The sequence below is a fragment of the Myxocyprinus asiaticus genome, chromosome 37 (assembly GCF_019703515.2).
Source record: "Myxocyprinus asiaticus isolate MX2 ecotype Aquarium Trade chromosome 37, UBuf_Myxa_2, whole genome shotgun sequence".
Lineage (NCBI taxonomy): Eukaryota > Metazoa > Chordata > Actinopteri > Cypriniformes > Catostomidae > Myxocyprinus > Myxocyprinus asiaticus.
Genome location: NC_059380.1, coordinates 17078452 through 17103473, shown reverse-complemented (window position 1 = coordinate 17103473; position 25022 = coordinate 17078452). Strand labels below are relative to the sequence as shown.

The window sequence follows — 25022 nt, the reverse complement described above, 5'->3', positions numbered from 1 at the left end:
TCTCCCTGCTCTCCATGGAGGATGAGGGCCCCTGGGGACTCCAGGGAGGGCTGAGGGGGGCTGGCAGGAGAAGAAGGAGCAGGATCAGGGTAGTGAGACAGTGTGACAGGCCTGCTGGGGTTCAGGGTGATGGGTGCTTGGGGCCCTCAACAGACTGTTGTGAAATTGGTCTGGAATAGGCAGACAGACTCAAGGCACATGTCTTCATGTAACCTAGTAAGGAAAGACAGAGAGAAAGAGATACAATGCTGTTAATTCGTAAAGAAAAGGAATTTGCTTTTCTAAAGTTGTGCTCTCTCTATCTAGATATTGCGCATTATGGAGTACTTTTATAGTGTATGTTTTTTTTTTTTTTTTTAGAGCTTGAGAGCCACTGGTCACAATATGGTTTCATTGCATGGAAAAGAGCAGTCAGGAGATCTTAAGTCCTATAACTGGTATCATTATTTATTTATTTATTTTTGCTAAGTTCATGGTCCTGTGGTGTGACAAATACATTTTTAAAAATACAAATTTTCCATAGTTTATATGGTAATAACAGCTGCCTGCATAATAAGAATTGAAAGAATTTTCAAAATGCTATTTAAAATGGATTTATATGGAACATAGCATGTCACACCACAGGTCATATCAAATTGTTAAGTCAACTATACTCCACAAAGAGCCAGAGTTCAATGGGAAAGTCATCAGGTATACATATGTCCCTGTTGAAATGGGTAATTTGATTATCTCATGTGACTAAAAGACATTGGATTCTCTTTCTCTTTCTTTTTTCAGTAACACTTTACAATAAGGTTGTTTTTGTTAACATTAGTTATCGAAGAAGTTTACATGAACCATCGATGGCAATGAACAAGACTTTTACAGTATTTATTAATCTTGCTAAATGTTAATTTCTACATTTACCAATATATTTGTTGTATTAACAGTTGTAACATTAGTTGATGCATCATGAACTAACAAGACATTGCAATAGTATATTCAAGGGATAGTTCACCCCAAAATGAAAATTCTCTCATCATTTACTCACCCTCATACCATCCCAGATGTGTATGACTTTCGTTCTACAGCAGAACACAAAGATTTTTAGAAAAATATCTCAGCTCTGTAGGTCCTCACAATGCAAGTGAATGGTGATCAGACCTTTGTAGCTCCAAAAATCACATAAAGGAAACATAAAAGTAATCCATAAGACTCCAGTGGTTAAATCTATATCTTCAGAAGCAACATAATAGGTGTGGGTGAGAAACAGATAAAAATGTAAGTCCTTTTTTTACTCTAAATCTCCACTTTCACTTTTACATCTGAAAGTCACATGTGGTGACTTTTTATTTTCACTTTTACATCTGAAAGTTAAAGTGGAGATTTAGAGTAAAAAAGGACTTAAATATTGTTCTGTTTCTCACCGACACCTATTATATCGCTTCTGAAGATATGGATTTAAACACTGGAGTCATGTGTTTAAATCTACCTACCTTTGTAGTGATTTTTGGAGCCACAAAGGTCTGATCACCATTCACTTGCATTGTGAGGACCTACAGGGTTAAGCTATTTTTCTTAAAGTCTTTGTTTGTGTTCTGCTGAAGAAAGAAAGTCATCTGGGATGGCATGAGGGTGAGTAAATGATAAGAGAATTTTCATTTTTAGGTGAACTATTCCTTTAATACATCACCATTAACCAAGATTAATCAATGCTATAAAAATCATTATTTATTATTTACAGAATACCTAATGCATTAATTGATGCTAACAAATAGAACCTAATTGTAAAGTGTTACCCTTTTTTCTTTCTTTTGGCTCACACTACTTTTGCCCCCATGCACATCTTTTGATGAGAAAATGACATTGTTGAGAAAGCAGAATGATTCACATCATCAGTGAAGGAAAGCAAAATGTAACACGGAAATATAAGCTTATTTCCTATAACTCCTGTCAGTTACAATAAGTTTTTCCTCTGATTTGCATCAGTGATACAGTAGATTGATTGCCCGCAATAAACCATGGACTACATGTTCAGACCAACAAAGGTGTGGCTGAATACAGATAAGAACGAGTACAACAATTCAGGCTGAACCATCAAAATCAAATGAAATAACAACCTAGAAGTGCAGTGCTTTAAACACATTACGTTTAGCCCATTTTTTTTATCATAAGTGCATAAGGAATCATATTTTACCTTCTGCTTGATAATCCTTTACATCCAACCTTTAAATTAATGATCTAACTGGATGGTCTAATTGTCTTATTTCAAAATATTTTGATCAAGTTTAATGTCATGTAATTGATGTTGGCTCTCAATAGCAAGTTCAGGTACATTTTGCTAAAAAGAGATCTAAGGAAAGACTTCTATCTCTGTCTCACAGGTGTGGAGTGGTGGTGGTGTAGTGGACTAAAGCACTGAATTGGTAAGCAAAAGGTTGTTGGTTCAATCCACAGCCACCACCATTGTGTCCTTGGAGCAAGGCACTTATCTCCAGGTTGCTCCAGGGGGACTGTCCCTGTAATAAGGGCACTGTAAGTCGCTTTGGATAAAAGTGTCTGCCAAATGCATAAATGTAAATGATAGATACATTTCCCCTATCCCTGCTGTATCTGTATCTGAGCAACTATCAAAACAATTACCATTGCTGACGAGCAGTCCTACACACACTCTATCAGACTAAAGAGGCCTTAAAAGGACAAACAAATCATAAAAGTGCAAACAGGTGACACAACATGTCCTGCTTTGGAGGAATAGGATTATTACTACAGTAAATGTACAGTAAAAGTTTCCTGGTGCAATCATAAGAAGTACTTGCTGTAAGGATTCAATAAAAGGTTCCAGTTCATCTTAAGGAAGAGCTTTTTGCTCCTGCTTCCATGCAGGAAAACACTTCATACATTCAGGGGTGAAGTAGGCCTCTTTGATTTGTGCTTTTGACTCATTCTGATTGAGGTTTTAATGAATAAAGCTCTGATGGCCTTTTAAGAGCAGACCGCCACAATTAAATTCAAAATGATTTACAGGGTTTATTATATTTTATTTCATTTTTGAGAGGCTAAAAGAGAAAATGCAAAAATGAAAATTGAGAATCACTGAAAATTGTATTCTCCACACAGCTCTGTCTGACCTCTGACTAAAGATGCTGCCGTTTATCTCCGGCATCAGCAGAAAATATAGATGAAAGTGCACGCTTACTGTCATGTTAGGACAACAAACACGCAAACCATACATGTCTAAGAGTCATGACTATGACATCACCTCTACCTGTCCCGCCCCTCCCTTTCTTTCTCACAGGTAGTTTGCTCTGGTTTAATCCTCATTGAATCAGGTCTACCACACAAAGAGTGGGAAATTAAACATTAACTCAAGCACATGTTGTCTGACTAATAAAAAACTTTCCATTTACCTCTAAACGTTTTTTCTAAACACCTATATGAACTTTGCAAATAAAAAGGTACAAATTTGAGCTCAGTAAAGTTTGCATTTTTTCTTCAAAGGTGTACCATGTGAGACCTGAAATAGGGCACAAGAAACCAACAATCTATTCTTCTCACCACAATTGTACAGAGCGGTTATCTGAGTTACCGTAGACTTTGTCAGTTCAAACCAGTCAGACCATTCTCTGTTGAACTCTCTCATCAACAAGGCATTTCTGTCCGCATAACTGCTGCTCGCTGGATTTTTTTTTGTTTTTGACACCATTCGGAGTAAATTCTAGAGACTGTTGAGTGTGAAAATCCCTGGAGATCAGCAGTTACAGAAATACTCAAACCAGCCCATCTGGCACCAACAATCATGCCACGGTCCAAATCACTGAGATCACATTTTTTCTCCATTTTGATGGTTGATGTGAACATTAACTGAAGCTCCTGACCTGTATCTGCATGATTTTATGCACTGCACTGCTGCCACAGATTGGCTGATTAGTTAATTGCATGGATGATTGTTGGTGCCAGATGGGCTGGTTTGAGTATTTCTGTAACTGCTGATCTCCAGGGATTTTCACGCACAACAGTCTGTAGAATTTACTCCGAATGGTGCCAAAAACAAAAAAACATCCAGTGAGTGGCAATTCTGTGGACAGAAATGGCTTGTTGATGAGAGATGTCAACAGAGAATGGCCAGACTGGTTAGAATGGACAAAGTCTACAGTAAATCAGATAACCGCTCTGTACAATTAGCCTCAGACTAAGACTTATGACTAAGGAAAAAAAAAAGAGTAAAACTCCAAAGTAACTTTCTTAAAGAATCTGGAGAGCTGAATCCTTAAATTAGTCTGTTAAACAAAATGTTTTTTTTTTTAAAGGCTGGTCTTATTAAACTACATATAACGTGCAGCTGCCTAAAACTATTGCAATTATGTTATTTGTTCCTAACACTTTACAATAAGGTTCCATTCATTAATATTAGTTCTTGCATTAGGTATCATGAACTAACAATGAATAATTATTAAAAATATATAATAATAATAATGTTTAAAAATCTTGATTATTGTTAATATTGTAAATATATTATTAATTGTGAGGTCATGTTAGTTCATAATTCATTAACTAATGTTAATGAATACAAGTTTTAATGTAAAAAAAAACATAGCCTATATGTAGAAATGAATATTTATCAAGATTAATAAATGCTGTAAAAGTACTGTTTATTATTATTTAATGTTGACTATAGTTATATAAAGTGGAGTGTTAACAAATACAACAAATGTTAACAAATACAAGTTTGTTGTATAAAGTGCTACTTTTAAGTGTTATTTTCGTTTTGTCTTACACTGTGAACTGTAATGTATGTTTTGTAGGGACATTAAAAACAATCATTATCTTTAATTATTAAAATACAAAAACATAACTGTCCCTAAAATGGCCTGCAAACAAACCAATGCAATCTCAGGGCAGTTATTAAACTAGGTGACAAATACAAAAAGTTGTGTCCAAACAAGATTGGCAGACAGATCATTCTTAGAGGATGGAAGTCAATCGGTGCTCCCTCATTTCAAGAATGGTACATCGTATTGGGCAGGGTGGCATATAAACAGTTTGGCAGATTGGACGCATAAGAAATGGGACAGATATTTGTCCTTTCTTGAAGGCTCTCAGTGAGGACCATGTGGATAGAGACAAAATTGTGGTAGTTATTGTGGATTCTGTTCTTTGTGGAATTCTATTTTTTTTTGTTTGTTTATATGTGTGCACTGTGTAATGTAGGCTTTGACCACAGGGATGTTTGTTGAGCGACAGGTTGGGGTTGGGGAGGGGGAAATAATGGGGGTTAAAGTTGATTCTGTATATATATATATATATATATATATATATATATATATATATATATATATATATATATTTCGTTTATTCTGTTTTTTCTATATAAGAATCAATAAAAAGTGTTAATAGCAAAAACCAATGCAATCTCTGCTGATCTCTTTTGTGTATCCAGGGCGACTGAAGTGGACACACACACGCACACAAAACTGCCAAAGACATTTTAAGACATTCAGAATTATTACATAACCTTCTCAGGTAAACATCAGTATCATCCTTTTAAAAAAAAAGATGTTTGTTAAAGACAATGATCAAAAGGGCTATAAATCCAGAGATGTACCAAAGATGCATGCACATGCATACACACATGATCACCATTAATGTCAGAAGCTGACAATGAGCAATGTTGTCAGCACCAGCATTCAGTTAACATTTTTATTTATTCTGTTCTGTGTGCAGATTTGTATCATATCCTTCTGCACACCCAGCAGCACTCAAATAAATTTAATGCTTACAATGCACCAAAATGCAAAACTGTCATTATCTCAACAATGTAACATGCTGAAGTACAACTGAGGGTCCTGTAATAGGACATGCCGACAGCTGAAAGCTACAACTGAAGAGTCAGGCACTTAGCTACTTACAGCAATTGACAGATGATCCCTGCATTGGGTGAAAGGAGAGCCGCTCTCCCAGGGCAACAGACGAAAGGTCACACACAGGAGCTTGTGTCCTTCTTGACAGAGTCCTTAGCCGCTGCTCAAGGTTGCCTTACTCTCTCTTTCTATTGACTCTCCTATGCACTGTGAGCACTTTCTAAACAGAGAAAAAGAGAGAGGGTGGAGTAAAAGGAGTGGGTGAGGGAGGGACAATATGGGCAAGAGAGAGAGAGAATGAGAGAATCTGTGAGCCAGCACTCTGCACCTCATATGGCAATACAGCTAAAAGCAGTTCCACCAGTGCCAGGTCAATTTAATCAAATCACTTATATAAAGTCAGATTCATCTTATTTATTCACTATAGCTGATTAATTAAACCTTATCATTCATTTGACACTAAAGTAGATGATTATGGGCTCTTGTGATGCTGTTGATGAAGTTCTTTAACATGGATAGAAATTAGACTGCAATACTTAAATAAATATTCCAGGTTCAGTACAAGTTAAGCTCAATTGGTAGCATTGTTGGCACAATGTTGATCACCACAAAAATAATTTTGACTCATTCCTCCTTTTCTTTTCTTTCTTTTCTTAAATAAAAAGACATTGAGGCACTTACAAATGGAAGTGTATGGGGCCAATGGAAGTGTATAAAGGCAGAAATATGAAGCTAATAATTTTATAAAATAACTTACATTAATTCTTCTGTTAAAACTTGTGTATTATTTGAGCTGTGGTGTTGTTTAAAATGTAATTTCTACTGTCATTTTAGGATAGCATGTTGTCATGGATTAGATATAACAAATTAGATATAGATAATTAGATATAACTTTACACTGAAAAGGTTAATAAGCGATTTGATCACAGTAAAATCATGTTAATGCACATGTTGTTTACATCTTGTGGCTATACTTTTGAAACGATTAGTATTTTAACGTTTATGGATTGGCCCCATTCACTTCAATTGTAAGTGCCTCACTGTAACTCAGATTTTTGCTTTTTTTTTTTTTTTTTAAGAAAAGGAGGGAAAAGTCGAAATTAATGTTTGTGGTAATCAATATTATGCCACAAATGCTGTAAAACAAGCTTAACTTGTACTGAACCCAGAATATACCTTTAATTAATTTGATAATATTATTGACCACAGACTGAATCAAAATAATCTATATTCTGAGTAAAATTACTCATTTTCTATCATTCATATGATATCATGACTGTTATACCAAGCAATAAAATATTTTCTCATAACAAAGGAACATCTGAAACAAATATTCATGACTTCCAGTTCATATTTCTCCTCATAATGTTTTCCTTGTGAGTGCAGAATCATACTCTATAATCTGAGTCATCACTTTGCTTCCTTTAACAATATTCTGGAAAGTCTGTGTCCCAGTCAATTGTTTTACAATAATAGGAGCACATGCACAAATGGCAGAGATCTCTGTTTTGCATTTGTTGGCAAAGGTTTTATTGAGGAGAGCTGGACTAACCACTCACAGCAAATAAGACAACAGCACAGGTGTGCACAGGCACAGGAGCCGATCTCATGTTATATAAATATATCCACTCTCTGAGGCCATATAAAGAAGAAGAAGAAAAAAGCATTTTGGTACATTTTGCACCAATTTCTAAAATACTGAGAGCTTAAAGGGATAGTTCACCCAAAAATAAAAATTCAGTCATAATTCATTCACCCTCATGTTGTTCTTTCTTTCGTGGAACATAAAAGGAGATGTTGGCAGAATTTTAGCCACAGAACACAATTCACTTTCAGTGATTGGAAAAAAGATGAAAGTGAATGGTGAATGAGGCTAACAGTCTGCCTAACATCTTTTATGTTCCATGGAAGAATAAAAGTCATACAGGTTTGGAACAATATGAAGGTGAGTAAATGATGACAGAAATTCCCTGAAAAATACATGTATTCACACAAAATGTACATTTCCCCTGTTACTAAACTGACTGTTACTTAAAAAACAGGCATTCTCCATTATATGAAGGTAAATGTCATAATTTTCATTAATGAAAATATAATTTTAACCTGTGATGTCTGTAAAAAATATGTCAGTAAAAAACATTTTATTTTAATATTTTAATATATATATATATATATATATATATATATTTACAAACAAAATATAGTATTATAAAAAAATGTCCCCTAAAAATACATTTATTCACACCAAATTTACATTTTTCAGCAAATATTGCTAATTGGAATAAACGTATGACTTAAAGGGGTAGTTTACCCAAAAAAATTCTCTCATCATTTACTCATCCTCATGCCATCCCAGTTGTGTATGACTTTCTTTCTTCTGCAGAACACAAATTAAGATTTTTAGAAGAATATTTCAGCTCTGTAGGTCCATACAATCAAGTGAATGGGTGCCAAGATTTTGACACCATAGGGCACCATAAAAGTAATCCGTATGACTCCAGTGGTTAAATCCACATCTTCTGATGTTATATGATAGGTATGGGTAAGAAACAGATCAATAGTCAATTTTAGCTTGAAATTCTTCTTCCTGCCCAGTAGGGGTATGGATGCAAAATGTGAATCACCAAAAACACAAGAAGAAGAAAGTGAAAGTGAAAAAGTACAGCCTGACTGAGCAGGGAGGAGAATTTATGGTAAAAATGGACTTAAATATTGATCTGTTTCTCACCCACACCTATCAAATCGCTTCTGGGACAGGATTTAACCACTGGAGTCATATGGATTACTTTTATGCTGACTTGTGTAATTTTTGGAGCTTCAAAATGTTGGCACCCATTCACTTGCACTGTGTGAACCAAAAGAGCTGAGAAATTCCTCTAAAAATCATAATTTGTGTTCTGCTGAAGAAAGAAAGTCACAAACATCTGGGATGGCATAAGGGTGAGTAAATGATGAGAGAATTTTCTATTCTATTCCATTAATTTGATGCTACATTTGTGACACACGATATTGAGTTTATGGTACAAGTAGTCATATTAATGAAAAAAAACAAAAACTCTTTTGAGTGTCAAAATTAATCTGGAGTTTGGTAAACTCCAAAGTTGATTTTTGCTGCTTGTTCAGTTTACTTAATTAAAATGAAACCATCACAATTTCAATCAGTGAAATACACTCAAGATTTGTAAAATATCAGTTTACTTAATCCATTTGTGTTGGGACAACAAATTTTTTTGTATTTTGCATTACTATAACTTTAACTGATTTCTAAAACTTAAAAATATCGGTACATTTAGCAGAAAAAGAATATAAAAATGCTACAGTAAAAAAACTTTAAGTGGTTAACAGCTAGTAACATTTCAGGTTCATGTTATGAATTCCAATAATAATATGTTCCTGATTCTTGAGCAGCTTTACAAAGCAAATTGTTCTTTAAATATTGAATGCCCTCTAATGAATAGGCTACAAATCTTCCCAAACACCATAAAAAATGATGTGAAGTGGCTGTTAACAATATTCCAACCTTAATTAACCATGATAGTTTGAGTAACTTTCTCCTACCATTAAAAATGAACAAAGTGATCTGCTAGTTAGAACTGGATCATTCATTCAGTGGTCAGTCACGCAAATACATCATTCAGTAACCCAGGTTCAAATCCTGGTTCATCAAGTGCATCTGTATCTTTGCTTCAGGTTATGATGTACTTTTAATAGATCTATTGAAAACTATTTTGTAAAACATCTACACAATTTATTATTTTGTTTTAAACAAATTTAGCAAACTTTCAATCAAATCTGATAGCCAGTAATCACAGTTTAACCTACTGAATTTTCTGAGAATGGTTGAATTACTGAGAAGAAAATTATGAACTATGCTGTCTATAGTTTACAGACTTTTTTTTTAAATTGTCAAACAGTATATTTAAGATAAAATCTTAAGATCTTAATATTTGGCCAAACAAATGAAATCATTGTTTCTGAAGAACTTTCACAGAGTATCATTTATCATTGGTCAGTTTGGCCTTTGTACATGCTCTCCAGTCTCCACACAAAAACAGAATTGCACTTCTGAAAGATCAACTTTTGGCAGTGTCATGGGTAATCATAAATATACAACATTATCATGCACAGAACCTTTGAAAGGACAGGATATTAATATATCAACTTAATTAAACTGACAGATATTTACTGGGGAATTGAACCTGGGTCTTTTCGCATGGTTACAACCACGCTACTGCTAGACCACCCGGCTTTTCCATTATCTATCAACAATAATTTTCTTAAACTTATACAACAATTTTTTTTTTTTTAATAAACTGAAGTAGCCTAATTTAAAAGTATATGCCTATTATTGACACATTTCAGCCTATGATGTTTTAGTGTTGCAAATTAAAGAGTTCCACTTACGATTTACTGCCCTGACAAGTTTAATCGCCAGTTCCCATTCAAACCAATGTCCCACATTAACATGGGAAACCAGATGTTACCCTGTGAAACTGTTAAAATCACTCTTAAAATTGTGTCAAATTTATTGGAACAGACATCGAACAAAGCGGGTTAATAATGATACCAAATTTTTTTTCATGTGCAAAATGTCTTTTCTTTACTCATTGACAATTCACATTGAACGTATCTGCCGCTAAAGGAGCAAGGTTAAGATTTTGATATTCCAGATGCATTCAGCAATAAACCGTGATAACTCTTAAACGGCTAAGAAAATATTTTCCAAAATAGTATTACTTTAAAACATGGAAAGCTAATATTCTTCAAGCTTGTTTTCATTATTTTCACTCGATATTATGAGCATTTGCCTGCAAAATCCGTCGCAATGTGAGTTACCCCGGGAAGAGGTCCTCCTGTAGCAGCGGTAAGTAAAGGACCATGGAGAAAGTCTTTTTTATTTATTTTTTATATATTTTTTGTAATAGCTTGGTGTGTGAACTGCATGTCCAATATAAACCTTCTTTTTGTAATAGCTTTTTTGTTGAAGGAGACAGAGACACGAAACCAACGTCATTCAATAGACGAGGACAGTGCGCAACTTTCACAACCTTTCCTTTTACCCCTAGTGATTGAATAGGGAACTGCATGTCCAAAATCACCTTTCTTTTTGTAAAAGCTTTTTTGTTGTAAAACAGAAGCACGAAACCAATGTCATTCAATAGAGGAGGACAGTGTGCAACTTTCACAACCATTCGTTTTACCTCTAGTGGTTCACTCGGCGGCCATCTTTGGAGTGCTCCCGGGAGCTATTTTTCTATGTAAACAAGCAGCATGCCGGTTCAGCTCCTATCTACTTGAATGGGGAAAGACCGAAATCTCCAAAACGGTGGGTCTAGATTATGATCAAAGAAACATTTTCAAATCAGCTGTAAAATCTGACTATACTGGTATAATAAATTGTGCTTCTTTACCTCAGATTATGTAAAAAAAAAACAAAAAACTACATTTTCCCGTCTTGTTTAGTTAATGCGCCTGTGTGTTCTCGAGTTGATTGACAGGCGGTGTCTGCATCTAAAAGATGATTGGCTCTTTTACCTGAAGGCGGAACGTCCGTTCTACATCTGTTGACCTTTGTTCATTCCAATTTCTCCCATTCATTTTAACAGAAGTGACTCTTAAATGACTCTAAAGAGTCTCTGGGCTTGCAAACCACACAAACCAAAACACCTCCTAAAGCAGAGTGCATGATATATATTCACTTCCTTGTAACTGTTGTGAAGCAGAGGCTGCAGTTTTATCCCTTGCCTGTACATGTGTCTGAAATTGTGGCATGTCAGCACTTTAAATTATGCCAAAAATATACAAAATTAACAAAAAGCTAAATCTAAAAATTCTGTTTAATAAATGTCTTATCAAATGATCTTCTGGAGGGCACACTCCAAAAACTTGCCTATATTTCAGATTTACGCATTTCAATTTCATAACAAAACTCCATGAGATTTTAAACAAAATTAAATGAATAAAACCTCAATATTTAAATTGTATTCATTTAATTTTTATAAAACTTACTAAATTCAATTTGAAGGAATTTTGTTATGAATTTTGTTTGTTTAAGTGAATGAAATTCTATCCATTTATCAACCTAAATAATGTTTAAGACAACTTCACTTATATCCATTAACAAAACACAGCAAAAGGTAAAAAACAGGCTGTACTCACAATTAGAACAACTGAATGCACCAAGTGCTGGTGTTAAAACTCTTGTCTTGAGGACCGTATCTCCACTTATGTATGCACTTTTTAGTTACATCATTTATATCATTCATTCATCCTTATCCTAGGTAAAATCCTTTTCTTAAATCCATTTCCTTCTTTTAGCCTTTGAGCCTCTGAGCTCTGACTGAATTACATAGCAGAAAACATTTTTCTAATTAGGAAAAGAGAGCAGTTAATTGGCCAGACAGCATAACTCCTGTCCCCACCTTCCACCTGAAATGTTCAATTACTCACTACAAATAGTTTAAGGATTAATTTGCTTGGGGTGTCAAGTGACGCCATGTGAGGTTCGGACGTGTGAACGGAGAGCTTTGCGCACTTTGCTAGTTTTAACACTATTAATGTCATAAACTGGTGAGATTCGATACACTCTGTTCCATAACCATTCTAGGAGGACAATTTGTCAAAGAATTCAAAATCCTTGGGCTCTGGAGACATTAAAAGACACTTACGTGCTCAAGCTGACCCCCCCCCCCCCAAAGAGTCCCCGAGCCCGGGAGTCGATTTGGTCAGAGAAATGAGGGAAATTCGGCGAGAAATGTTGAACATGTCGGCAGTGCTGATGAAGTTTGTTGCTGACTTGGAGAATCTTGCTGTAATACGTCGATCGATCACTGCCATGGAGACGAAATTCAATGAGGTGGTTCAAGAGTGGGGTATGTCGAGAAACTGAATAATTATCTGGAGTCATCGGAGAGGGAATTATCTGCTAATCTGCTAGCAACCAAGATAGACTTGCAATGTGTCTGGGAAAAACTGGAGGATTTGGAGAATCGTAGTAGGTGAAACAACGTCCGAATTCTTGGAATTCCTGAGCATGAAGAAGGTCAAGATATGGTGAAATTCCTAGAAGAACTCTTCCCGAGTCTGCTCGACATAACAAGCCAGTGAGCTCACAGAGTCCCAGCTCGCAGATCCGTGGAGGGAGACAGATCCCGATCAATTCTGGCCAAATTTCTGAGATCATCCAATAAAGATCTCGTGTTGCACGAGGCGAGGAGCAAAGGAAAGCTTTTTTGGAAGAACAACAGCATTTTCTTGTTCCCAGACTTTGAGAATTCAACAGAGAGAAACGTGATCGATTCAAGGAATGCAAGAAACTCTTACATCAATGGAAGATCGTTTTTGCACTTATGTTTCTGGCCAAGCTGAGAATAGATATTAAGGATGGCTGCAAAATATTTACATGTCCCCAGCAAGCATTGTCTTTCATAGAGTCAATGGGGTGAGTTAGCCATTTGGTGATTTTCATGTGGTCCCCAAGTGAGCTGTCTTGCTGTACATACTCTTGACTGTCTGAGGAAGCTGGGTGCCTTTTTTTTGTTTCTTTTTGTGTTGGTTCCACCTAGCGGCTTGAGTTTGTTTTGTGGAATGACACTCCTTCAAGAGGCATTTGCATCGACGGAGGATCGCTTTTGCACTGATGTTACCGGCAGGGTTGAGAATGGATGCTAAGGATGGCCGCAGAGTATTTGCATGCCCACAGCAAGTGATGTCTTTCATAAAATTGATGGGACTGAAGATATCATGGTGTGTTTCTCACATTGCCTCCAAGTGAGTTTGTCTCGCTGAACATACACTTGATCGTCCGAGGGAGCTGGATACCTGTTTTGTTTCTTTTTGTGCTGGTTCCGCCTAGCAGCTGGAGTTTGTTTTGTGGAATAACACTCCTTCGGGACAGTTGTGGATGAATCTGCACATGCCTTGTGCTTATGCCTCCTGTGGCCTGGAGTTTGTTTTGTGAAGTATTTTGTGCAGGTCGTTGGAATGATTAGGTCATCTGCTGCACTTATGAAAAAGCTGGCTCACTCAACATTTGTTTGTCTGTCCAAGGAAGCTGAAAGGCCCTTGCTTTTTTTGGGCTGGTTCCGCTAGATGCTGGAGATTTTTTTTTAGGAGGAACACACCTTTGATACAGTTCTGGGAATGAATCTACATGTTCTTTGTGTTTATTCTGCCTATTGGCTGGAGTTTGTTTTACAGAGTATTTTCTGTTATGTAATTCTGCCTCACAAAATTTGTACAGAAACACTGGACTTGAGCAATCCGATGGCAAAGTTGTCGCGTGGACTCTCGTAGGCGTACATGGACTGTTTGAGTTTTGAGGGATGGATGCCGGTTGCCGCTGTCGTGTGCAGGGTTAATGCGCACGTTTTTCTTTTCTTCTGTTTGTTTGGTTCGGGGGGGAAGTTCGGGGTTTGATTGTTGCACTAATGGGGAATGTGGTCTTTATAATCTTGTTTCTGACACACAATCAATTTTTTTCTAATATGTCAAAATGTCAAGTGTTAATATGAGTGGACTGTCTTTCTCCATGTGGAATGTGAATGGGTTGGGGCACCCCATAAATAGAAGGAAGGTTATTTCTTTTCTTAAGTGTAAGAAATATGATATAGTGTTTCTTCAAGAAACGCATCTTTCCCCACAGGAAGCTGAAAAATTTGGGAAGATATGGGGTGGGCATGTTTTTTTTAGTGTTGGCTCAAGTAAGAGCAGGGGAGTCATTACATTGATATGTAAACATCTACAATTCAAATGTCTCAAACAGATTAAAGATAAATTAGGAAGAGTCATTATTGTTTTAGCTGAAATTCAGGGGGAAAGGTTGATTTTGGCTAATATTTATGCACCTAACGCTGATGATCAGGGCTTTTTTATAGATCTTGAAGGGATATTGCAAACCGCAGGCACCACTCATGATATAATATTGGGAGGAGACTTTTATCTACTGATGGACTCAGTCCCTGATCATAGTGAAGCAAAAGTGTGTAAGCCCCTTAGTGTAAAATTGACGCTTCACAGGATGTGTAAAAATCTTGGTCTTGCAGCTATTTGAAGACTTTTGAACCCATCTGGTAGGGACTATACATTCTTTTCATCAGTCCACAAGATTTATTCTAGAATAGATTTATATATATATATATATATATATATATATATATATATATATATATATATATATATATATATATATATATCCAAGTCCCTCATTTCATCTGTTGTTGACTGCTCAATTGGAAACATCTTAGTCTCAGATCACGCCCTGCTGAGTTTAGAGGTGTTGTCACATATGAAGAAAAAGAAATCATATAGTTGCCGCTTTAATGTATCACTTTTGCAAAATCCTGATTTCCATCAAATGTTAAAGGCTGAAATCAATGTGTATATGGAGACCAACTGGTCCTCAGTATCTTCTGTGGGCGTGGCTTGGGAGGCACTTAAGGTGGTTCTTAGGGGTCGGATCATACGGTATGCCTCATTCATCAAAAAATCCAAAATATGGAAGGGAATATTAAAAGTGTTGAGGCAGAGCTGAGGCGCCGAATGTCTTCTGATGGCCTCAGAGAACTGACCCAATTGAAATACAGATATAATACTATTTTGTCAAAGAACGTGGAGTTTTGGTTATTCAGGGCAAGATAGCCATACTTTGAGTCGGGGGACAAAGCAGGGAAGCTTTTGGCTAGATATATAAAGCAGAGAGAGTCTTTTTCTACCATTCCCTTAGTGAAATCTGCTGGTAGTGAAATATTTACTTCAGCCATTGATATTAATAATGCTTTTAAAGAGTTCTATTTTGATCTTTATAGTTCCATGTCTTCGTCTACTGATGAGGATATTAGAAACTTTGTGGAACCATTAAAACTTCCTAAACTGACAGCTGAGCAAAAAAAAATCTCTTGATTCTGAGATAATCTTGGAGGAGCTTGCAGAGGTAATTAAGGCCAATTGACAAAGGTGGACTAGGCCTACCCAAGATTTTACAGGCAAGGCTCCGGGGCCAGATGGCTTTGCCGCTGAGGTTTTTAGATCTAATACTACAGAACTGGCTCCAATTTTGCTAGAAGTTTATACAGAATCATTAAAGAATGGAAAGCTTCCAACAACCATGATGCAAGCCCAGATCAGTCTGATTCTTAAAAAGGACAAAGATCCAAGCGAGTGTAAGAGTTACTGTCCAATTTCCCTGATCCAGCTAGACGTTAAAATATTGTCAAAAATTTTGACTAACCGATTAAGTAAAGTTATGACATCTTTTATACATATAGATCAGGTGAGGTTTATTCGGGGCTGTAGCTCTTCTGATAACATTAGGCGTTTCATCAATATCATGTGGTCAGTGGCAAATGATCATACTCCGGTCACTGCCATCTCAGTTGACGCTGAAAAGGCGTTTGATATGGTAGAATGGGATTATCTTTTTAAGATTTTGGAAATGTATGGGTTCGGGAATACTTCTATTTGTTTATTGGAGTTTAAGTTACTTTATAGACACCCGGTAGCGGCGGAACAAACTAATGAATTAATTTCAGATTATTTTACTCTGTATAGGGGCACCCTTTCCCCATTATTGTTCTGTCTTGCCCTGGAACCATTAGCAGCCATGATAAGAAAGGAGGAGGATTTTCCAGGGCAGGCGGTGGGAGGTGCTTTTCGCAGATGATATTTTATTATTCGTCACTGACCCTACTAGATCTATGCCTTGCCTCCACAGAATTATTAATTCCTTTTCTAAGTTCTCGGGATACAGAGTTAATTGGTCTAAATCCGAACCCTACCAGGGCATTAAGTATTTGGGCATTTTATTCCCAGAAAATTTGTGTGATTTAGTTAGAGTTAATTTTGACCCTTTAATAAAAAGGTTTTCGAGCAATGTGGGCAGGTGGGCTTCATTACATTTATCTATGATTGGGAAGGTTAATGTTATTAAAATGAATTGTATTCCCAAATTCAACTACCTGCTACAGTCTCTCCCTATAGATGTCCCCCTCTCTTATTTCAAGCAATTTGATAATATAGCGAAGTCCTTCATTTGGAATGATAAATGTCCCTGATTACATTTCAGTAAGTTGCATAGGCCGATTGACAAAGGTGGACTAGGCCTACCCAAGATTTTATTTTATTATTATGCATTCGGTCTCAGACATTTGGCTCATTGGTTGCTTCCACCTGAGAGAGCCCCTCCCTGGTTTTGTATTGAACAGGAAGTTCTTTCCCCTATTTCGCCATTGCAAAGCCTTTCTATCAAACTAATCTGAGAAGTTAAGTTACACCCCGTTATCTCGCATTTGTACTCGTTATGGACAAAAGTGTCCAGAGTGTTTAATTCATACATTTATTTAAATGTTGCCTCAAGTATATGGCTGAACACAAAATTACGTATTAATAAGTCCCCTTTCTGCTGGTCAGAGTGGATTGTGAGGGAGGTGAATACACTTGGTGATCTATATGAGAGTGGAGTGTTGAGATCCTTTGGAAATTTGGTTCAACATTTTGGGATTCCCAGATCTCAGTTCTTTATGTATTTACAGCTGCGCCGCCTGCTCTGTACTATTTTTGGGAGTAGCATACACCCCCCTAAAGTGGCAGATACTCTGAGAGTGGTGATTACTGTCTTTGGAAAAAGTCATGAGGCATCAGAGTATTACTCCCTGCTAATTCAGAGTCTAGGGGATGGAGCTTTAACTTCTGTCAAGAGACTATGGGAGAAAGACTTAAACATGGTATTGGAGGAGGGAGTGTGGTCTAGGATTCTAAAAAATGTTAAGGGTTTGCCTTATGCAATTCAAGATTTTACATAGATTCTATTGGACCCCCTCTAGATTGTATAGGCTTGATTCTTAAAGACACACCCACCTGCTGGCAATGCCAATCAGAAGCTGGAGACACAACCCATGTTTTTGGTGGTGTGTTAAGATCCAAGAATTTTGGTTGAAGGTTCAGAGTATTATGTGCGATGTATAGGGCACTCAAATTTCATTTTGCCCCAGGCTCTGTATTTTAGGCGATGGGTCTGTCATCAATATAGGGGATAAACACGTTAAAAATTGGGTCCTAACCAGTGTTATGATCAGCAAACAAATTGTTTTAAGGGGATGGAAGTCGGCTGGAACGCCCTCATTTCAAGAATGGTGCATGGAGGGTGGTGGCTTTTGAGGAAGTGTTATGTAGAATTGGGATTCTTTTGATGAGAAATGGGGCAGCTATTTGGCATTTTTGGAGGGCTCTCGGGGAGGGCAGTGGAGAGAGAAGTTTAGTTTTAAATGTGTGTGATTATTATATATATATATATATTGTGTGTGTCTATAATCATGCGTGACCACAGGGATGTTGTTGAGGGTCAGGGTGGGGTTGGGGATTGGGAGGGGGGAAGGGGTAATAGTGGGGGTTAAACTTTGATTCTGTGAATATATGTTTTGCTTTTCTTGTTATCTATATTAATCAATAAAAAATGTTAATCAGTAGGATTAATTTGCTTTACTTCTTTAATTTATTTTGCAATTTAGTTGAAAATGTAGGCTTGCAAAAAAAAAAAAAAAAAGGTAAAACACATTTAAGATATAATAACTAAATTATAAAAAATGGTTCAAATACAACATTTTGACAGAGGGGGCACAGTTGTCTGACTGAGAGAGCACTGCTAAAACTAAAACTAAAAACTAAAATGACCACTCAAAAGTAATTTATTGTTATTCAATGTTATGTCAAGAACGGCTTCAATAAGATAAAACAAACGACAGTACATCATTATTTTTATGACATAAAGGTCAGTCAAAATGGACAATTGCAACTACTTTGAAAGTATCGTCAAGTGCAGTCGTCTAATCCATAAAGCGCTGTTATTAAACTCTCATGAGGTCCGCCACAGGAATATAACATCCTGAGTTAAACCTGCTGGAGAGGATAAGCTCATTAGATTTACCTGCCTCAGAAATCTGAAATTAAATGGGATTGCAGCAAAAATAAATGTTTCAGAGTTAAAGAAACTGACAATTCTCAACATCAAATGTTCAGAGGAGACTGCATGAATTAGGCTTTCATGGTAGAATTGGAGCAAACAAACCACTACCAAAAAGGACAACAATAATAAGAAGAGACTTAAGTAGGCGCAGAAATAAGAGCAATGGACATTAGACCAGTGGAAATCTGTACTTTTGTCAGATTATTTCAAAGGTCAAAGATGTTTTAGTATCCAACCGCCTTGTGTTAGTGAGACACAGAGTAGGTGAAGGGATGATCTCTGTATGTGTGGATCACAACTTAAAAAATGGAGTAGGAGGTGTGATGATGTGAGGGTGATTTTCTGTTGACACAGTCAGTGAATATATTTAAAATTCAAGGCACACTAAGCCAGTGAGGCTACCACAACATTATGCAGCAATATGCCATCACATCTGGTTTGTGCTTAGTGGGTCTATAATTTATTTTTCAACAGGACAATGATACAAAACACAACTCTAGGCTGTGTAAAGGCTAACTGAGCATAAGGAGAGTGAAGGAGGGCTGCATTAAATGACCTGGCCTCTACAATCACCTGACCTCCACCTAATTTGAGATGGTTTGGGATGAGTTGTACCGCAAAAATGACAGAATAACAAGATTGTGCAATGCTATAATCATGGCAGTGGGTGGCTACTCTGAAGAATTAAAAATATAAAATATATTTGGATGTCTTTCAAAGGTCACTTTTTGCTACTACATGATTACATATGTGTTATATCATAGGTTTGATGCATTCAATATTATTGTACAACGTATAAACTATTTAAAATAAATATAAAACATTGAATGATTATTATTGTCCAAACCTTTGACTGGTACTGCATTATGCACAAACATTCTTAACTCCACCATACTGTATGCTAAAGATATCCGTCATTTGAAATGCTCACTGTCCTCCTATTAAAAAGAGAAGGTTAATTTTGGACATGCAGTAAAATGAAAGGTTGTGAAAGTTGCACACTGTCCTCTATTGAATGACGTTGGTTTTGTGTCTCTATCTCCTTCAACAAAAAAGCTATTACAAAAAGAAACTTAATTTTGGACATGCAGTTCCTTATTCAACCACTAGGGGTAAAACGAAAAGTTGTGAAAGTTGTGCACTGTCCTCCTCTACTGAATGACGTTGGTTTTGTGTCTCTATCTCCTTCAACAAAAAAAGCTATTACAAAAAGAAGGTTTATATTGGACATGCAGTTCACACACCAAGCTATTACAAAACGGAAAAGAAAAGAAAAGGAAAATTGCACATTCTCCACGGCCCCTTACTTACCGCTGCTACAGGAGGACCTCTTCCCGGGGTAACTCACATTGCGACGGATGTTGCAAGGCAAATGCTCATAATATCGAGTGAAATTTATGAAAACAAGCTTGAATATTATTAGCTTTCCATGTTTTACAGTAATACTATTTTGGAAAGTATTCTCTAAGCCGTTAAGAGTTATCACCGTTTATCGCTGAATGTGTCTGGGAAATCAAAAACACAACTATCTTAACCTCGCTCTGAAAGCGGCGAGTAAAATCATTCACATGCACGCGCACATCCCCATTTAACATGATCCCCAGTTGATCCATAACACCGGCACTTATGACGAACTGCTTGCTATGATTCCGGCAAGCACCGGACACATAAATGCGTTGTGTGTCTATTCAGTACCATTTAACATCATTAAAAAGAGTACGACAGAATAAACAAACCAATACAGTTCTGTCTTAAAGCTGTCCATTACTTAACCTTATCTGGTAGTGAGGAAGTGCACTAGGCAAAGAACAAAGTAAATAAATCTATTTTCGCTGCATTAACATTAAACAGAATAGGTGCGTTTAATACCATTAACCATTATAGAAAATATACGCAAGTCAACTGTGGTGCTAGATGTTTGTAGTCCCAATGCATGAGTAGAGATAAAAAAGCCTCGAACCAAAAAAAAAAAAAAAAAAAAAAAAAAAAACGCCTTAACGCCCTGCCAAACAAAGGGAACAGTAGGCTGTTTCGCTTCCACGGACCATTGGCCAAGCAGGTCAGTCTATTGACAATTCATTTATGAACACTTACTTTATCTCGTTTGTCCTGTTTTGCCCATGTATCGCTCAAGTTTTGCCCCGAGTAAAGTTTTTGTCGGTAGCGCCTCGGGCTGTCATGAGTCACTGGTCAGATCTGTTTCACTCGGCCGCTGCGGGAGCACAGGATTTAAGAGCGCGCGGTCCATTAGAGGTCGCTCCATCACTGAGGAATGCTCAGCTGTTCTTCTCAATACAGTGTCTCAGATGTGCTGTCAGAAAACCGATTTGAGTGGATTAAAAACTGACAGCTGAAGCAACTGTGTAAGACATTTAAAGTAGGCTGAATTCAGTTGAATTGGGCCATTTTTGCATGAAATTGGTGCATTCTAATTGAGTTGAGTTGGCTTTTTTTACATTTATAATTTTCTTTCAGTTAACTGTAACTTTAATGTCTTGTATGTTATATAGTGTCAACTAAATTGTGTGTATGTATATATATATATATATATATATATATATATATATATATATATATATATATATATATATATATATATATATATATATAAAGATGCTTAGCAAAGAGGAGCTAGTCTGGATTTCACGGCATATTTCTAGCAGTTTAAATTACACCCCTTCTAGCCTCATATTTAACCCTTAAATGCATGGGAATTTCACCAAACCCTCTACAAAATATCCAGATTGTGTACAATTATATGAAGCATTTTCAAGACAATTAGAAAATAATTGAATAGAATATATTCTGATTCATTTTTATGTTTTATTTTTCATATATCAAAGAGATGATGCAACAAATCAGGACATATATAACTAGATTTGTTACTTTCACACTGAGATTTCATGAGACACAACAGGCTGTCAAACACATATTGAGCTACACATTACACATAAGTTACACATAAGTATTTTCTCAGGCACATATTAAGTCTTATTGAGTCTCAGGCAGTTATTTAAATAGATGCACAACTTAGATAATTTCAATAGTACACCCAAATGACAATAGTCATATCATACTGTTCATGTGTTGTACTTGCTATAGTTTACTTTCATGTTGTTTCTTCATCAAATAGCAATGTCAAATGTAAATCAAGTCAATCACTGAAACATCAGCGCCACCTTGAGTAACAATTAGCCTGCACAATATGTATGTGTACATGCATTTGGGATGCTGATAATTCAATATTGTTGCACAGAAATATGGAATATGGTACTCGTTTCTCTTGTAATAAACAAAGAAATAGATATCCTGTGATAGTAAACTTATATACATATGAAATGATCATAAAAACATAATGCAAAAAAAGAGACACTATTACATACCTAGGGTCTCTAAATAACCTTTTTTTTTTTTTTTTTTTTTTTTGCAATTTTGGGGGAAAATATGGTGTTCCACTATTTATAAGAGAAAGGTTGAGGAATACTCAAGAGGTGTGGGCACAACTCCAAAAAATGGATGAGGGGAAGGGGGTGGAATGAGGTCCCGGTCACTAAAGACCCAAGTTATGCGTTTAAGGGTTAACGCTTGGATTGAAGTAACAAAGGTTATATTCAACAAGCATGATTTTAATTTGAATTCATATCAAGAAACATTTGGCATCATGAGAATTCAGCCAAAACAAAACTTGAACAGCTTAATCTATCAACAAAGACTCCTTTTTATTACTACTAGCACTAATTGCTTTTGTTCACATTACTTGCAGTAATTTGGATAAGAATATTCCTTCAAGAAGCATGTCCATATGGCATCTTTCTCCTATAAGACAATAAGAGCTGTTTATTATGCGATGTCTGTCTAGCTTGTTGAGGCGTATGAATGAAATCCCCACAAAAGAGACTGTTCAGTGCAGCTACAGTATGTGGTTGCGGAAACACATGTCTGTGTCTGCTGCACATGTTGAGCTATTTTGGCTCTCTTAGCTAAGCATGAAAGGCAGCCTGGGAATGCCGGCCTCTGACCTCTATTCAGACTATAAGGAATTTTATTTTATTTTTTGTTCACAAACTGAAGCTGTTGTGTCAGTTGTATTTTGTTGTTACTATGTACTTATACTTATGTAACTTTTGGAGCAAAAATCCAAAATACAACATTTGCAGCCTACAGTCCAGCCTATTGCGGGTCCTTTTTAAAAGCCATTTACACAACAATCTAATTGTTTTTATGCATTTCACTCTGTTTCATTCAGAATCAGTATAAATAGATCAGCATTGATCATAGAAGTGTCAGTTTTGATTGCAGCATTGAAACTAGCTTTTTTGAGCTCTTTTCTGTTTGTCTTCGTCTTCCTGATTTAATGTTAAAAAGCAGAAGTTGTTTTTAGTCCGAAGAAATGTACATTATCTAACATGCAGTTGTGCAGTTCATGCAGTTCTTTGTTAAACTTCCTGAATTTTGAGCAGTTGATTTGTACTTTCTTCTTTGTTTCAAATGTCATGCATTTAACACTAAGGAGTGGCCCTGCCACACCCTTTTCCCTCCTCCACCCCTTCATGATTTTTTCTCTAGCTCCTTTTCTCTCCTATTGCACATGACTAAACAATCATATTAATCACTCACTCCACAGCAATTAAACCACTGCCAAATGCAACACTAGCCTCAACAGGTGTTGTTGAGCTAATTAGAATGAGTAATGAGCAAGTGGTCAGTGTCTTAGTATATTTTAAAATATAATTAGATCTACTACAACTACGGGTAAATCAGGATATTATTTTATGATGTCGGTAAGCAGCTCATAGGCATGAGTGCTAATAGATATGTTGCTGATTCCTTATAACTTTGACAAGTGGTCAATTAACAAACATATAAACTTGAGGTGAAAAATAAGAAAAAATGATAAACATTGTCGGGTAAATTACTTCTGAAATGTAATCTGGTATACTGATTACAAATTCCACAACTAAAAATGTAATTAGTAACAATTTTTAAGATTTCGGATTGCTTTGCAATACTCCTTTAGTACAGTCAATGAAAGGGCTATAGTTAGGGCGGTGCAACTGATGCAACCCCGCACATCGAGGGCCCCCAGTAAGGTGGTCGCTACCAAAGGCCCCCACCCCCACCCCCACCCCCAAGCAACCTCTCTCATCTGATTCTTTGCCAGAGTCAATGGCAGGCACATGCACAGACGTTGCACACAGACGAGGACTGTCCATGTGTTGAGAAAATCTGGGCTATGCGCTGACAGTCCACACGGACTGTGCTGATGTCGAAATTTGCATCATGCATACTGTCCGCAGAGTGATCAACAACGCAGACAACCGAAGTATACTTCGGCCTTAAAGGGACAGTTCACCTATAAATGAAAATATTGTCTGGTTTACTTACCCTCCAGGCATCCCAGATGTGCATGACTTTCTTTCTTCTGCAGAACACAATTTAACACAATTTAGTCATCTGGAGTACTTTTATGTTGCCCTTATGTGGATTTTGGAGCTTCGAAATTTTGGCACCCATTCACTTGCATTGTATGGACCTACAGAGCTGAGAAATTATTCTAAAAATCTTAGTTTGTGTTCAGCAGATAAAAGAAAGTCATACACATCTTGGATGGCATGAGGATGAGTAAATGATAAGAGAATTTCCTCTTTTTTGGTGAACTAACCCTTTAAGCCCCCTCACTTTTTAATGAAAAAATAAACATAAAAAGTAATTTATCTGATTACACATCTGATTACATAATCAATACATGTAGTCCGTTACTTTACAAATTAAGATTTGATCGTTTATTTATTGAACCCTGACAACTATTCATTTTATAACAGAAGAACCATTTCAATGGAGAACTGTAAAGTTCACGAGGCAGACATGTCATCATAATACCTTGCTTTGTCTGAGAATCTCGTAACTCATGACGCAGCGACTTGTATGTCGAAACATCAAGGTGCGGTCGCTGTTGTGGGAATATGCCCTACAGGTAGAAGATCTCACTGCTTAATGTAAGGACTGAGATGCCTTACTTGTTTAAATCCTTGTATGTCCATGCATCTTAACTATTTCAAAAGTATGAGCACCCAAACCAATCAGATTTTAATGTAATAAAAAAGTATATGCAGAAAGTGTCCAGTGCAATGTGTCTTTTTGCCGTACGTGTTGCTAAAGAGAGTGCTGGGGTGTGGGTTTGGGTGTGGTGCAGGGCTCGAATAGTATCGGGAGGCGGAGCTCTG

At 36.5% G+C, this 25022-nt stretch overlaps 1 long non-coding RNA gene across 1 annotated transcript; it reads right to left on the bottom strand.

Annotated features, from left to right (window-relative positions):
- On the bottom strand, nt 1-21090 carry LOC127428379 (uncharacterized). The gene is made up of 3 exons (XR_007895099.1): nt 20893-21090; nt 5889-6060; nt 1-213 (listed from the first exon to the last, which is right to left on the bottom strand). It is a non-coding gene; the product is annotated as an uncharacterized LOC127428379 (long non-coding RNA).
- Between the last annotated feature and the right edge of the window lie 3932 nt (nt 21091-25022).